A 14,461-nucleotide genomic window follows, 5' to 3' on the forward strand; every position below is an offset into this window, starting at 1 on the left:
ACTCTCATGTACGACTTCCACTACAATACCATGAAACCCCGTTACCATGACAATATTCACCTGATGTATATGGATACAGACAGTTTTGTGTATGAGATCCAGACAACAGACTTTTACTCAGACCTCAAAGCCGACCCTACACTGATGGCTAAATTCGACACCAGCTGCTACCCTTCCGACCACCCATGCTTCTCCCCCATCAACGAGAAAGTTGTCGGTAAATTCAAAGATGAATGTGGGGGAGAAGTGATGGAGGAGTTTGTAAGCCTACGGGCTAAACTGTACGCCTACAGGTGTGGTGGTAAGAGCGAGAAAAAGGCCAAGGGCATCCAGCGATGTGTGGTCAAAAACCACATAACATTCGATGATTACCTGGATGCCCTGCAAGACCACCGCACAATGAGGGCAGGCGTTAGAGCAATTCGCTCCCGTCAGCACATACTCTATACTGAGTACAGTAATAAGCTGGCCATAACGTGGGAGGACGACAAACGACTGATCTGTGAAGATGGTATCCACACAGTCCCCCACGGATATGTTGGAGGCGACGAATAATTTTTTTTTTGTAAAATAGTTTTTGATTTAAATAGTTTGGCAGGTTGGTAGTTGTTTCCATTTGTTGTATAGCTTTTCAGTTTTGTGTTTTATAGTTTTCATTTTGTTGTACAGTTTATGTTTTTGCTGTACAGTTTCCATTTTTGTTGTACAGTTTTCCATTTTTGTTGTACAGTTTATGTTTTTGATGTATAGTTTCCATTTTTGTTGTAAATTTTCAGTTTTTTGATGTGTAGTTTCTGTTTTTGCTCCATTTTGGTTGTGTAAAATATGTTCTTAATTTAGTAAATACAATTTTACCTACATATTGCTTATTATTTTTAATATAGAACCAATATCCCACGAGGTACTGATACTTATAAATGTCTTACAGAATGGTGAAATGTAATTATACACAAACATTAAAATATCTGCTTCCATGCAGCTTTTAAAACACGAGTACGCAAACATGAGAAGAGAATATTACTTGTGAGTTAGGACTCTGAAAAATTTCTGGTCCCCTAAGATGGAGTGATAAATGTTTTTAAAATTATGATTACTTTAACTATCGCATCCACAACGATAGTATTAATAACATATATTTTAGTTAAAACCTATAAATGATAAGACTTTATGAAAAAATGATGTTAACAACAAAATGACTGGATTTTTGTGGATTTTGGCTTATAAGGTTCATAAAAATGTTGGTAGAGAGTTGAAACTCGGCCTTATATACACTAACGTACTTCATAAACCTACACCTGATGACGACATCCATCAGATGAAATCAAGATGGCGGTCTCCACTAAATAAGATGGCTGCCTCCGCAGACAACGATGGTATATATTTTTTTATTTTGATAATAAATTTATTTTAAAGAATGTGGTGTAACGAAAAATTGTAACAGGAATGAGTGGAGTGTTCGATGATGATGTCATTGTAACAGAGGAGCGGGGTGCTAGATGGTGTATTCGTAATGTAGAGGAGTGGGGTGTTTGATGCGTAGGTTTTTTAATTAAAATTTTATTAAATAATATATTTTTTAAATTTTATTTTAAAATTTTGATTATTTAATTTTTTATAAATTTTTAATTTGTTTCATTAAAATCGGATAATAAATAAAGATTTTCAAGATGGCGGACGAAACTTGAAATGTCGGAATGTTCTAGAAAACAAAATGGCGGATAAAACAAAATGGCCGCCGGAAGTGACGTAATCCAATATGGCCGCCGGAAGTGACATAATCCAAGATGGCCGCCGGAAGTGACGTAATCCAAGATGGCCGCCGGAAGTGACGTAATCCAAGATGGCCGCCGAAGTGACGTAATCCAAGATGGTCGCCGTGGCTCCCCGGCTCCCCCTCCCCCCTCCCCTGCCCTCATATGAACTATATTTACCTACTAATATCGGATAATAAATAACGATTTTAAATATGGTGGACATAACGGAAATTGTAACTGTGATGTCATAATCCAAGATGGCGGTAATAATCCTAGATGACATCAGATGCTTAGAGCAGCTTGCTATAAGGATGCTTAAGCCTCTTTTAGGAATTTGGGTTCTTTCTAGGGCAAAGCGACTTTTGAGGGTTTTCGAAATCCTAATTTTTGAATTGTGGGATTTTTTGAGATTTTTTGACGTAATTTTTTCCACGAAAATGAAAATTTTGGCGAATTTTGAGGAATTTTGGGCGAATTTTTGAGTCCAAGATGGCCGCCGTGACGTCACATTCAGAGATGTGGCTCGGCACCAGGCACCGGACCCTGGACCCTGTGCCCGGAAATACATTCGTATACTACTCGCAATATCTTCATCCTGATAAAAGATTTTATACGTCAAAAATCAGAGGTTTAAATGTTTCAACTCGATAAGCTGGGATTTTCATGATATGTTTTGTGGCAAAACATAAATGATAAGAGATCGTGTGAACTTAGTGCTTCCAGATCTTTCATTTGACCGCCAACGGGAACCACGTAGCAAAAGACCAGAGACTTCGAGAGAAACCTCTTTTTCGGACCTCCCCATTATCTAAGGCACAAATTTTAAAACACCCATGATTAAAAAAATAACCTAAAGAATACAAACGTTTCTGTGGTCATGAATGTAAACGGTATATGTTCGTATACCATAACTTTTAAGGTTTACTATGAATTTTAATAACATTGCTCTTGTAATTTTCGTCCCATCACGGTAAATAAACACCGGCATTAAAAAAATTTGAAGAAAGGCGCAGTTGGGGTTCGATCCCGTAGATTTTTTCGAGAAAACGTCGGAACAAAATCATAAGTGTTTCGTATTAATATGAAATTTAATTATCAATCGTAACAGGCACGCATGCGCCTAGACTGGTACGATGACGGCACAGGCAAAACAAATACTGCACCGACATGATCCATACGTTGTGGGCTCATCCATTGTTGAAGCATTATTAGTAGTTATTGGCGATCCAAATCTGACTGTATTTTGTCACACAAGGAAGTTCTACCGACTACCATTGTGATGTCAATAACCTCCAAACCCAACCGGGCCCCTTGTCACTTTCACTCGAGTGACACAATAATATTCCTCGTACATCATTGGTCAAAGAAGTGAACTTTATTCAGTCACACACCGCAAGCACTAGCCGTCGGGTCGGCTACAGGAAGACTTCTCGGGAGGAACGGTCGTGCAAAGATGTGACGCAGTTGCAATACATGGCATGAAGTAAGTCCGCGATTGGCCTTGGAATACCTTTGATAAAGTGAAGTTTAAAACATGAAATTTAAGTAAACATATTGTTGCAAGGCTTCGGCGCACGTCAGTTGCCACTGACGTCACGTGTGCATACCTTCAGGGATTATAGAGGCCCGGCCTCGACAACCCCCTGCTCCCGCGCCTTCCTTCCTCGGCGCTGTTATCTATCCCTTAGCAGCCATTTTTTTATTTGCCCGTGTGTTCGTGATTGCCTAATTAATTAAAATTGTCGATTAGGTCAGGTCAGTTACATTATAAATACTTTCAAACTAAGCGGACATTAAAAATAATGTGAATTAATTTTAATGGTTGTTTAGTTTTAAAGTATTTATAATGTAACTGACCTGACCTAACAAACCGGGAGAAAGGAAGAACAGTAAGAACTCACGCAATTTTTTTTTTACTTATTACTTGCGCAACAATATCCAAATAACAAATAAAACATTATAATTTGAAACGTTAAAAACTCACCTAAGTTAGAGGCGGGTACAATTCCTTTGCCATTAGTAGAAATGATGTAGTCGTGCCCCTACGTCGCGAAAAAAAAAAAAAATTATACTCGTAATTAGGAAACAATTGTGAAGCCGCATGAATGCACAGGTATTGTGATGAAAATTAAAAAATTCGATATCTCCTAAAGTATTTGGAATTTCTTATCTCCGCCGGGTTTAATAAAAAGAGGAAGTTAAAGAGCATTTATAATAAAGGTATTTACGGATTTTTAACACCTGTGACCATGTTGGGCTCCACGCACTCGCACACAAAGGCAAGGAGGGGGTTGATGTGCGCGCGGCAAGGGGAGAGGTCGCTGAGACGTCGCGGAGCGGGGGTCGAGTCAGTCGCCTTCGCCTTGAGTGAGTGCGGTCGCGGAGTTGTGAGTGAAAGCAGAACGGACACTGTCAGTCGCGTCGTCAGTTACGTCACAGTCATTCGTGTCTTTGTCAGTCACGTCATCGTCAGTCACGTCACCGTCGTTCGCGTCGGCAGTCACGTCACAGTCTTTCGTGTCATCGTCATTCACGTCACTGCCAGTCACGTCACCGTCATTCACACCACTGTCAGTCGCGTCACTGTCGTGTCAACGCCAGTCAGGTCACTGCTAGCTTTGAATATATATACTGTATAGAAGTCGCGAATGGATAGGATTTACTCTACGTTTTTCAGAAGCGAATGAGGAGCAGCTTGGGAACTTCACCGCTGCAGTGCGCTGCCATAACGTCCTGTATCGTCTTAGTTGTTATTTACACGTTAGAGCGCAGCGCTGTCGCCCGCTGTCATTCCCCACACCCCTCATCCATCATTCACTGCAGCTCAACGTCGTTCAGCAGGAGGGGGAAGGGGTGTTTGAAGAGTTCGACACTTGTCCGCTAGGGACCACCACAAGTCGATGCCCTAGAGATGGTGGCGATTGCGGCGGTGAATTAACCAACTACCTCAAAACCGTATTAGAAATTTTAACATGGGCTGGCGACTTCTATACAGTATATATATTCAAAGGTCACGTCACAGTCATTCGTGTCTTTGTCAGTCACGTCACCGTCGTTCGCGTCGGCAGTCACGTCACAGTCTTTCGTGTCTTCGTCATTCACGTCACTGCCAGTCACGTCACCGTCATTCACACCACTGTCAGTCGCGTCACTGTCGTGTCAACGCCAGTCAGGTCACTGCTAGTGTCGTGTCGCGCTCAAAGTGCGTGGAGCCGGGCCTAGCCCTGACGGACTGTCACAGATGGGGGCCGTGATAGCCCATGTACAGTGTGATACGTGTGCAGTAAACACAACTTAACGTCATAAACTCTTTTATTTCACCCGAGTTAGGATAGTTCCCTTGCCACGTGGCATGAACCTTCTTTGCCGGAGCAGCTGGGCAGCGACTCCGAACCACGGGAACGGCCCTAACGTCGACAGTATCATTTCCTAATCTCTGATTACGAATAGCAAGCTTGTGTAAAAAAACAACACACATTGTAAAAAAAAGTCGACGGAGGAAAAAATTTAAATGATTATACCTCTTTTTCCAGAAGGTGATTGAGTAGAGCTCGCCTCCTTCAAGTACGTTTCAGCCTGCGCTTCCCCCAGCCAGGATCTACACGCGTGCTGCCGTGTCTCGTGCGCTGCTGCGTTGGCGGCACTGCGTAGCGGGGAAGACAGGCGTGTAACGGCCGCTCGCTGTGGCGGGGTCTGCCCGGTCTGGATGGAAGGAAGGGAGGTGGAACCATCCGACCGCGCAGACTCGTCCTCAACTGCGCACTACGTCACCAAGGTCACGCCGCCCAGCCCACACACGGCGCGCTCATGGAGATACCACGCGGAGACTACTAATTCACAGTAGTTTACATAAAAGAAGTTACAGCGAAGTGTAAGGACCCTTTGCCTTTGGACCATACAGTCTAAATGAATATAGGCGTATCAAAACACTTCAGATACGTTAATAAGATTTCCAAAGCATCACTTCACATTGTTGACAAAGTGTGTATATATATCACGCACACACACACGCACACACACAGGATGTATCAAAATTCATGTTACAACGCTTGAGGGTAGAAAGCTCTTATTATTTGCAACCCTTTTTGCCAATAAACATGTTGCCGGAAACGCGTAGTTACGCCCCTGTAGCCCCAGAAATAGTCAGCGTAGGCAACCCGTTGTAGAGTGTTATGTTGTGGATGTGCGGGTAGAGAAGAGTAGAGAAATAACCTTTTTAATCGTGGCAACGATTTTAATTTCACTCTGAAATCAATCACAGCTTCGGCTTTGTTTCACAACATTGAAATTGTTGCATACGTTTTAACAACGTGACTGCCTAAAGCAACGGCTTAAAAACACGCCCACCTTGAGCGACACAGAGGTGGCAACGGCGAACATGTTTTCACGGATACGCTGGAGCATGTGTGGAGTCGACCTTATGATTTCGAACGCTTCAATGATTCGCTGTGTAAGCTCTTCTACCGTTTCTACTGGCGTAGCGTAGATAAGCCCTTTTACGTAACCCCACAGAAAGAAATCTAACGGAGTTAGGTCCGGTGACCTTGGCGGCCATGCGACAGGGCCCGCTCGTCCAATCCATCGGTTTGGAAATGTTTGGTTTAAATACTCTCGCACTTGCAGGGAAAAATGAGGTGGTGCCCCGTCATGTTGGTACCACATCACACGTCGGACATGCAATGGAACCTCTTCAAGAAGACCTGGTAGTTCGTTCTGAAGGAAGTGGAGGTATCCGGCGCCGGTAAGTCGTGGCGGAAGAAAAAATGGCCCGATGAGTACGCCGTCAACAATACCTGCCCACACATTAACTGAAAAACGTTCCTGGCGAGCTGTAACACACGTTGCATGCGGATTGACATCATTCCAAACATGACTGTTGTGCGAATTGAGAATAGCGTCTTAAGTGAACTTGGCTTCATCGCTGAATAAAACCGCTAACTCGGGGTTCCTCAATATTCTTAGAATGTACCAACGAGAAAATGTCATGCGAAGAGGATAGTACGCCGGATCCACGTGTTTCACTTTTTGAAGGTGGTACAGGTACAAGAGTTGCTCATGAAGAACTCGCCAAACAGCCATTTTGTCAGCGTCCATAACGGAACCTTCTGCCCTTGTGCTTGTATCCGGACTCTCCTCAAATCTCTGAAGTACATCTTCAAAACTGGGAGTACGAACGCTGCGTGGAGCACCAGCATTTGGTCTTGTGACGGCACATGTACCAGTATCACGCATTCGCTGAGTAAGTCTTGCAAACATGGTGTGAGCTGGAATCCTACGACCCGGATATCGTTCTTCGTACAGACGACGGGCGGCTCGTCGATTTTGTCTAGCTTCCCCGTAAACTTCCGTGTACTCACTAAACGTGTACTCCATTGAGTTCCACTAAAACGTCGCCCTTTTCAGAACCACAGCGAAAGAAATGACACCACGAGTTTGCTTGTACGACAGAACAGTCAACGACAGACCACCAGTGATATCAAAACACACTGCGACACTGCGATGTCACGCTGCGCAGTGCTATGGCACGGTACGAACGGAAGAAAAGAGGTGAGGGCGCCACCAACGGAAGTAAAAATGGGCGGGGGTCAGCATTCGCAATCGTACAGTCCTCTCGAGCGCTGCCCGGCGTCGTAAACACGTAATTCACCACAGCATCGTCTGTCTCGCACAAAGCCCAACGGGTTGCCTACGCTGACTCTTTCTGGGGCTACAGGGGCTTAACTTAGAATTTCCGGCAACATGTTTATTGGAAAAAATGGTTGCAAATAAAAGAGCTTTCTACCCTCAAGCGTTTTAACATGAATTTTGATACATCCTGTATATGGAACTTATATACTTATGTAAAATAACAGCTTTTTTTTTTTTTTTTAATTTGTACATTTACATGAAAACTGTATCACTACAAAATAGTGTTCGTGGCAATACTTGGTTCGGGCATTTGTGCTTTATGTTGTCACACAGTACCTCCAATAGTTAAGAGCTGAATATCTACCCAGTATTAACTTCGTACTATAATAAGCATAATAAAACAAAATAAAGCCCTATTAACAGGCTTTTATTATTATAAGCTTCACTTGTAACAATGTAATCAAATCTTGCAAGTCGATTTTAACCTACTTCTAATTGTCGCATCAATTTTAAACTTTGCAAGGATATGTAATCCTGATGACAATACCATAATTTTATGGGAGCATGGTGGAAAATTTGCCCAAAGTTGACTGCCCCCCCCCCCCCCCCCGGGTCAAGAAGGGGGGGAGGGGGGTGGTAACAACAAAAATTGGAAAATTTCAAATATTGATTCTCATTCGACTTGGAGTATTTCTGAGCCATTCGGGGTCTTCACCATTCCACCACCCTTCCCATCAGGGGAGACATCATTTGCCCCTGATTTTTTTAAAGTCGGGACAATTAAAGTAGGTACATTAATTTTGACGTGCTTAAGGAGCCTTTGGGCACCATCGAACATCCTTGGGGAGGGAGGGGGGAGGGGGGAAGAAATTGCCCCCAAAATTTTGGTGACTTTGAAAATTGATTTTGTAGTGCATTTCATAGAATTTATAAAAAAAATAATTCACTTGTAAGTAAGTGATCAAATCTTAAAATTTGATTTTAAGCTACTTATAATAGTATCGATTTGAAACTTTGGAAGTATATGTAATACACGTGACAATACAATAATTTCATGACTATAACCTGAAGAGATAAGGGGGGAGGGTCTTAAAAAAACCAGTTCTTTTTTTTTCTATAAGCAATAACCACGCTTGTTGTATATCCATATAGCCGGGGCATGGTGGCAAATTTTCCCAGGGGTAGGCTGCATTAACCCTAAAAATTTTTAAATGGATTTTTATTTTTTATTTTTGGATAGGGATTGTTTCAAATCCAAGAGGCTGGAGCATGGTGTAAAATGTGACCGGAGATTCAACTGCCCCCTTCCTCCACCCATTTGCCACCAATTTTTTGAAATTCAAGAAAATTGAAGTTTTTTGATTCCTACGTGCTCCCGAGGTCTTCAGGCACCATCGGACCCCCTCGGATACACCATCTGGGGAGGAAATCAATTTCCTCCGAAATTTTAGGGACTCTGAAAATTGATTTTGTGTTGCATTTTGAGGAGTACATATTACAAAGTGGGGCATTGGTGGGTTAACTCTCCTTCCCCCCCCCTCCCCAATCACTCTCAGGGGGATGGGTCCTGGCCCTTTTCAAAGAAATGTTCTTTTTCTCAAAAATATTTTTCACTGAGTCACTCTTTTGAAGAAACATATCACAATTTTATGTAATATAGACTTTCAGTATTATTATTTCAGTAATATTATTTCCATAGAAGAATTATTAGTCTATGAGTATCAGCACGCTCTTTGTAATTTATAGTTATATCCATGCTTCTGATGAAAATTGATCCTGTGGTACAATTCAAGGAATTTGTAAAAAAATCTAATTAAATATGAACTAAAAAGTAAAAAAATAATTTTTATATTTAAGTGAATGAACTACAACTCTGTATAATTTAATTTTTTTAATAAGCTTAAAATAAGATTCAAGTAATAAACAAAACAATTAATTTAATTAAAAAAAGTGTGGGGTGCTCTCTTATTTCATTTTTATAGTGACTCTGTCCTAAATAATAGTAATTTGTGGTAGAAAATTTAAAACAGCTGATATAAAGCATGTGTTGCTTGTTTAATTTTCTTAATGAATCCATCCTAACGACTAGACATTAGTGTTAGAAAATTTAAGACAACTTATATCAAGTACCCCCACACTTTTTTTTTTCATTAAAATTAATTGTTTTGTTTATTACTTTATACTTATTTTAAGTTTATTTAAAAAAAATTACTGAGTTATAGTTCATTATTTCACTTTTGAACAAATTACTTAAATTTAAAGAATAGCAGATAACATGAAGCATACATCTGGTGGAAACATTTGCTTCAAAACACATGGTGTAATATCAGTAAAAATTGGCCCAAATAAAAAACAATTGCATGAAAATGCAATAAATAAAGAAACACACATGATGGCTGGGACATAGCAAGGAGGCCCTTCCAGGGAAAAAAAGTGAAGATAAAATAAGAACTTTATGGCAACTTAGTTTCTTAAAGTTACAGAGAGATTATTTAGAATGATACTGTAATATGTAATCCTTAGTGAGCTATAATGATATATTTTCTCCCCTATATAGTCTGACATACCTCATACACAGCAGTGGCAAGAATTGAGTTTCCATGTTCCAAGAAGTCTTAATTTAATGCCAGTTTGCACACAAGTATGAATGACTTTCATGCAAAACCACTAAAACCATTGTTATAGAAAATAAAAAATATTTTCTTAGAATTAATGCAAACTATGGAAGTCTTTAAATTGGCTAGTAATGACAGATGGTTTCTGACATGAACATCCACTTTATTGGACAATATCTGACATTACCTACACACTCACTCAAGACCAACTATTAACATTATGGTATTAAATAACCATGGTCATTATGTTAAATATTATGTTTTATACAAAAGTTATTAATATTTCGAGGGGTTTGTTTTAAAAGTACGAACATGTGAATTACTGAGAGTAATAACGCTTCAGAGATCCCATAAATGACTTATTGAGGGGTTTCATCTTGTGAGAGATGTGGAGTGGCAAACAAATACAGTCAAACCTCTCTGAAACGACCCCTCACGGTTCGCAGGAATAGGGTCGTAATAGAGGGGGGGGGGTCGTAATAGATGTTTTCCGAAATTTTCAGTTTATTTCAACACCCCCCCCCCCCCCTCGCAAACCGCTACTCGCTAAGAAACCAGCCGTACAATGGCAGGATGCTGTCACTCACAATGCAGACGGCTTTGCTTTAAACCCACTTCAACCTTCTGACAAGTCCCTCGCCCTACAGGCCACATCTAAAGAAAATATGTCAAAAGACAGTTTATTTTTACTGGTTAGTTTACATTTATGTTTTCTGCTTGCCGTAGTTAAATACACTATAACCCAGATGTCACGAACCCCGGATTTAACGAAGCAGTGATTTTACGAATACATTCTCAGGAACCATCAAAAAATCTGATAATTTGGCACCAAAACAAAAATAATTGGGGAAAAAATGGTAAAACTCACAATAAAAGATTATAAAAAGTCATTATTTAACACCCAGCATATATTTTGTGTGGGTTTATAATAATCGTACTAATGTTCGTAAGAGAAAAAAAAATCGGACATTCTGCTTAAAAATACGGCAGCAGTAGCTTGTGCAACGTAAGCGGGAGCGCGGGAATCTCGTCTAGACAGGCTGGCGGCAGCACAGGCGGCGGATGCATGACGTCATACGGCCTACCTCTCCTTCCCTTTTCCAGATTTCAAGGTTCATCCCTCCCAGGCATACAAACCATCGTGTCTATCTCCCCCTCCTACCACAAAGTCCTTTGGCATGTGAAACTGTCAACATCCTTCCTCCACTTCTCCAAACTGCGTGCGACGAAAGAGGTTTGTATAGTCCATTTCTGGTCAAATGAAAATTTTTTAAGGGCCCCTCGCGACAGCCATTTACCGTTAATTGTTTAGATACAATTTGTTTGTTAGTTACACAACATTATTTCCGCTGGAAAATCACTGAAACTTCAAAATTTCTTTAATGGAAAAATTTACCAGGCCCGTAAAAGTATTCATTTTTACCACAAATGAACTATACTAGCCCTTCCTGCCGGACAACATTCTGGGCGCGTGACGCATGGCAACTACAGTCGTGTGCCGCGCACAACCACTTAAAACCTACGCGATTTCCAAACTACACTAGATTTCCGACTGGAGTCTGTTGACAAAAAGAATTTAAGAATTTGTTAATGCCCAACTGGTTCTTTCGATATCAGATCAAGAGGATTTAGAGGAGATAAAACGGCTAAAAGGCATGTTTTCAAAGTTTTAGGTGTAAAAAACCAGTTACAAATTTCTTGAAAGTACCAGAGGGAAATGCATTACACCTTTATCTTTATTTTTCCGCCATATAATGTTACGGTCACCGCTCAAATTTCACAGTTATCTGACGGGGACAAGATGACTGCGCGCCAGTTCAGAGCCTTGCACTTCGATATTTTACCGCGCTAGAACTACCATTGAGCATCGCTCTTATCATCCCGCTTCACTAACACACGCTGACCAGACGGCGCCCTAAAGCTGATTAGAGGAAGCATATAGAAATGCAAGGCAGGAAATTCTTCCAGCTTAGCAACCAGGACCAGGGCAAGTCTTGACTATCAAGCTTTTCACATTAAAATATAAGAGACTTGTAGGCCTACTGTGTAATTTCGGCTTTATTTAGCGGTTTTTCTTAAAAATCGCTTTTTTCACATTTTCCATATAAATTCGCGGAAAATTTCGCGATTTCGCGATTTACCATATAATCGTGGCCCTAATAATGGGACATTTCCTTTAAAAATATGGCAGCTGTAGGTTCTGCAACGCGAGTGAGCGCACACGAAGCTCGCCCGGCTGGCTGGCGGCAGCAGCCAAATGCGTGGTCGCTTCGTTATTGCTCGCGCGAGAGGTGAGACGTGGAATGTTAGAAGAAAGATAAATGCGGGGGGAGACAGACGTGTTTCCTGCGTGGGCGTGGGGAATAAGTGCCTTTTTTTTTTTTATGCTGGGTGAAGCGACCTTTTTCTATCAAAAAAGATAATTGCTTGAGCTGTCAAAATAAACATCGCTGCGGCAGTTAAAACAAGTCGAGGCGGGCGTGCATCCAGTCGGTCGCTGTGTATTGTCAACCGATAGTAATCAAAAGAAATCCAGCAGGTAGCTTTGCCTTAACTGCGTACCACACTAGACACTCGCAAAAAGCTAAACGTAAACACGTTGCCACAAAAACCTTTATCTGCACCCTGCCGGCAAAGGGACCTGGAATGGGGGTTGTTAAGCGCTGACAGCGGTCGACAGGAAGTGGTATCTATTTTTAGATATGCGCTGCCTACGGCAGTACAGCACTTGGCAAGAGAAATGCAGTAACACACTACTCACCACAAGAAACTTATTTTCTGTCAGATTTTCTTCGGATTTTCGGCAATTTTTTCACGGTTCCTCGAAATCGGGTTGTAATAGAGAGGTGGTCGCAATAAATGGGGTCGCAACAAAAAGGTTTTACTGTAATTGTAAAATGCAATTTTTTGGCTTGGAAAAAAATATCAACGTTCAGATAAGAATGAAGTAGCAATTCATATTTAGTGGAACAGAGTCTGTTTCTGGTTTTGTGGTAGAAACTAAATGTTGAAACCAACCTATAAAGGCATCAGAACTTACTTTTTTTTAGAAATATATAAAATAGTATAGTTATTTTCTTCTAATTGATCATTATAACATCATTATAACTTAATGTGCTTCATAGTGCTTTAACAAGAAAGTACTGGTAACAGTCAAGTGAGATGTTTTGTTGGCTATTAACTAACATTTACTTCCCCATGTATCTGATATTGGTCGCAACAAGACTGCAAAATTTATGCTGCTCTGATATATATATTTTAGACCGAACCCTAAAAAAAAATATAGTCATCAAGATTCATAACTAAGAGTAAAACTGAATCAGGAGAATTTTTTTTTGTATTTTTAATTATAATAAAATCATACTGGTTATAACAACAAATGTACATGCCTTGAAAAAAAGTAGGGTTCACAAAAATCGGTAAAATGTGTCGCTGTGTCACTGCATCAATAGTGACAGGCATGGCACTGTTCACAAACTACTAAGGAAAGCCTTGGTAATTTACTTCACTAGATAACACCAATTGTAATAGATAAGAGAAGGTATCCGTTACCATCCGTATCCAACAATCGCTGCCCTGGCTCTATTAAACACCATTAAATAAAAACCAAAATATATAATGTTCAGTTTTCCTTTCAAAAGAAAAATCATTACTTATATTTATATACGTAAAGGTTGAGTTCTAAAAGTCTACTATTTCCTGAGATTTAAGTATGAAAATCAATTTTCTTTTAAATTTCAATTACAAAGACAACTTACTCATAAAAAAATGATATAGTGGTTATACTGGACACAAAATCTTGGCAAACCACAATGCAGGCTATCCACCTCTCAGGCAACCCAACCTTATTACATATTTCTTCCCACCGAGTCCATCAATATGTGTGTGAACTGCCACATCCTACCCATAAATGTAGGTACCGTAATGGATCATCTAGCTCAGAATTCTTTGGGGGAAGAGGGTAGTCAATCCTGGAGTGGTGTGGGTGTTAGAATAGGGGGTCCAACATGAACAGGTGGGCCCTGGGCACTATAGTACTAGTTTAAAAAAATTAAGAACCGCAAAGTTGCACAAAAAAAGTAAAATAATACTTTTTTACCAAAATAGAAATGAACCAACTTCAAAAGTCAGATGTGGACTGGAGATCATTTTTTAAACTCTTTCTTCCCGTATTGTTTTAGTTATAGTCATAGTGCCAAGCAACCTTGTAATGAAAATATTTGATATTTTTAAATTGTCAGCTACTTGATATATAAGTGGAGATTGAAAAATTTGCATCGTGAGGGGTTGAAATGTGAACATTTTTACCTTTTTGTTGATCTTGTTAATGGCACACTGGTTATCTGGAGGACTCTGATCCATTGAGAAACCATACATTAAAGTACAGGCAACCCAGTTAGACGTCTTACAAGTCACAGACCATACCAATCAATTACAAAATATTTGCCCTGGTATTCTTAGGCC

At 40.4% G+C, this 14,461-nt stretch overlaps 1 protein-coding gene across 7 annotated transcripts in view; it reads right to left on the bottom strand.

Moving 5' to 3' along the window:
• The window catches only part of LOC134528057 (cytochrome P450 6j1-like), a 42,187-nt gene extending 36,725 nt beyond the window's left edge, over positions 1-5,462 (bottom strand). For 4 of the 7 annotated variants that reach the window (XR_010074342.1, XR_010074340.1, XR_010074341.1 and 1 more), the window contains exon 1: positions 5,276-5,440. The gene's annotated coding sequence lies outside the window, so the exon portion shown is untranslated. Of the gene's footprint in view, positions 1-5,275 lie in introns of all 7 variants that reach the window. The other 3 variants (XM_063361274.1, XM_063361272.1, XM_063361273.1) reach the window with 2 other exon arrangements.
• Positions 5,463-14,461: the final 8,999 nt, after the last annotated feature.

The sequence above is a fragment of the Bacillus rossius genome, chromosome 1, assembly GCF_032445375.1.
Source record: "Bacillus rossius redtenbacheri isolate Brsri chromosome 1, Brsri_v3, whole genome shotgun sequence".
Taxonomy (NCBI): domain Eukaryota; kingdom Metazoa; phylum Arthropoda; class Insecta; order Phasmatodea; family Bacillidae; genus Bacillus; species Bacillus rossius.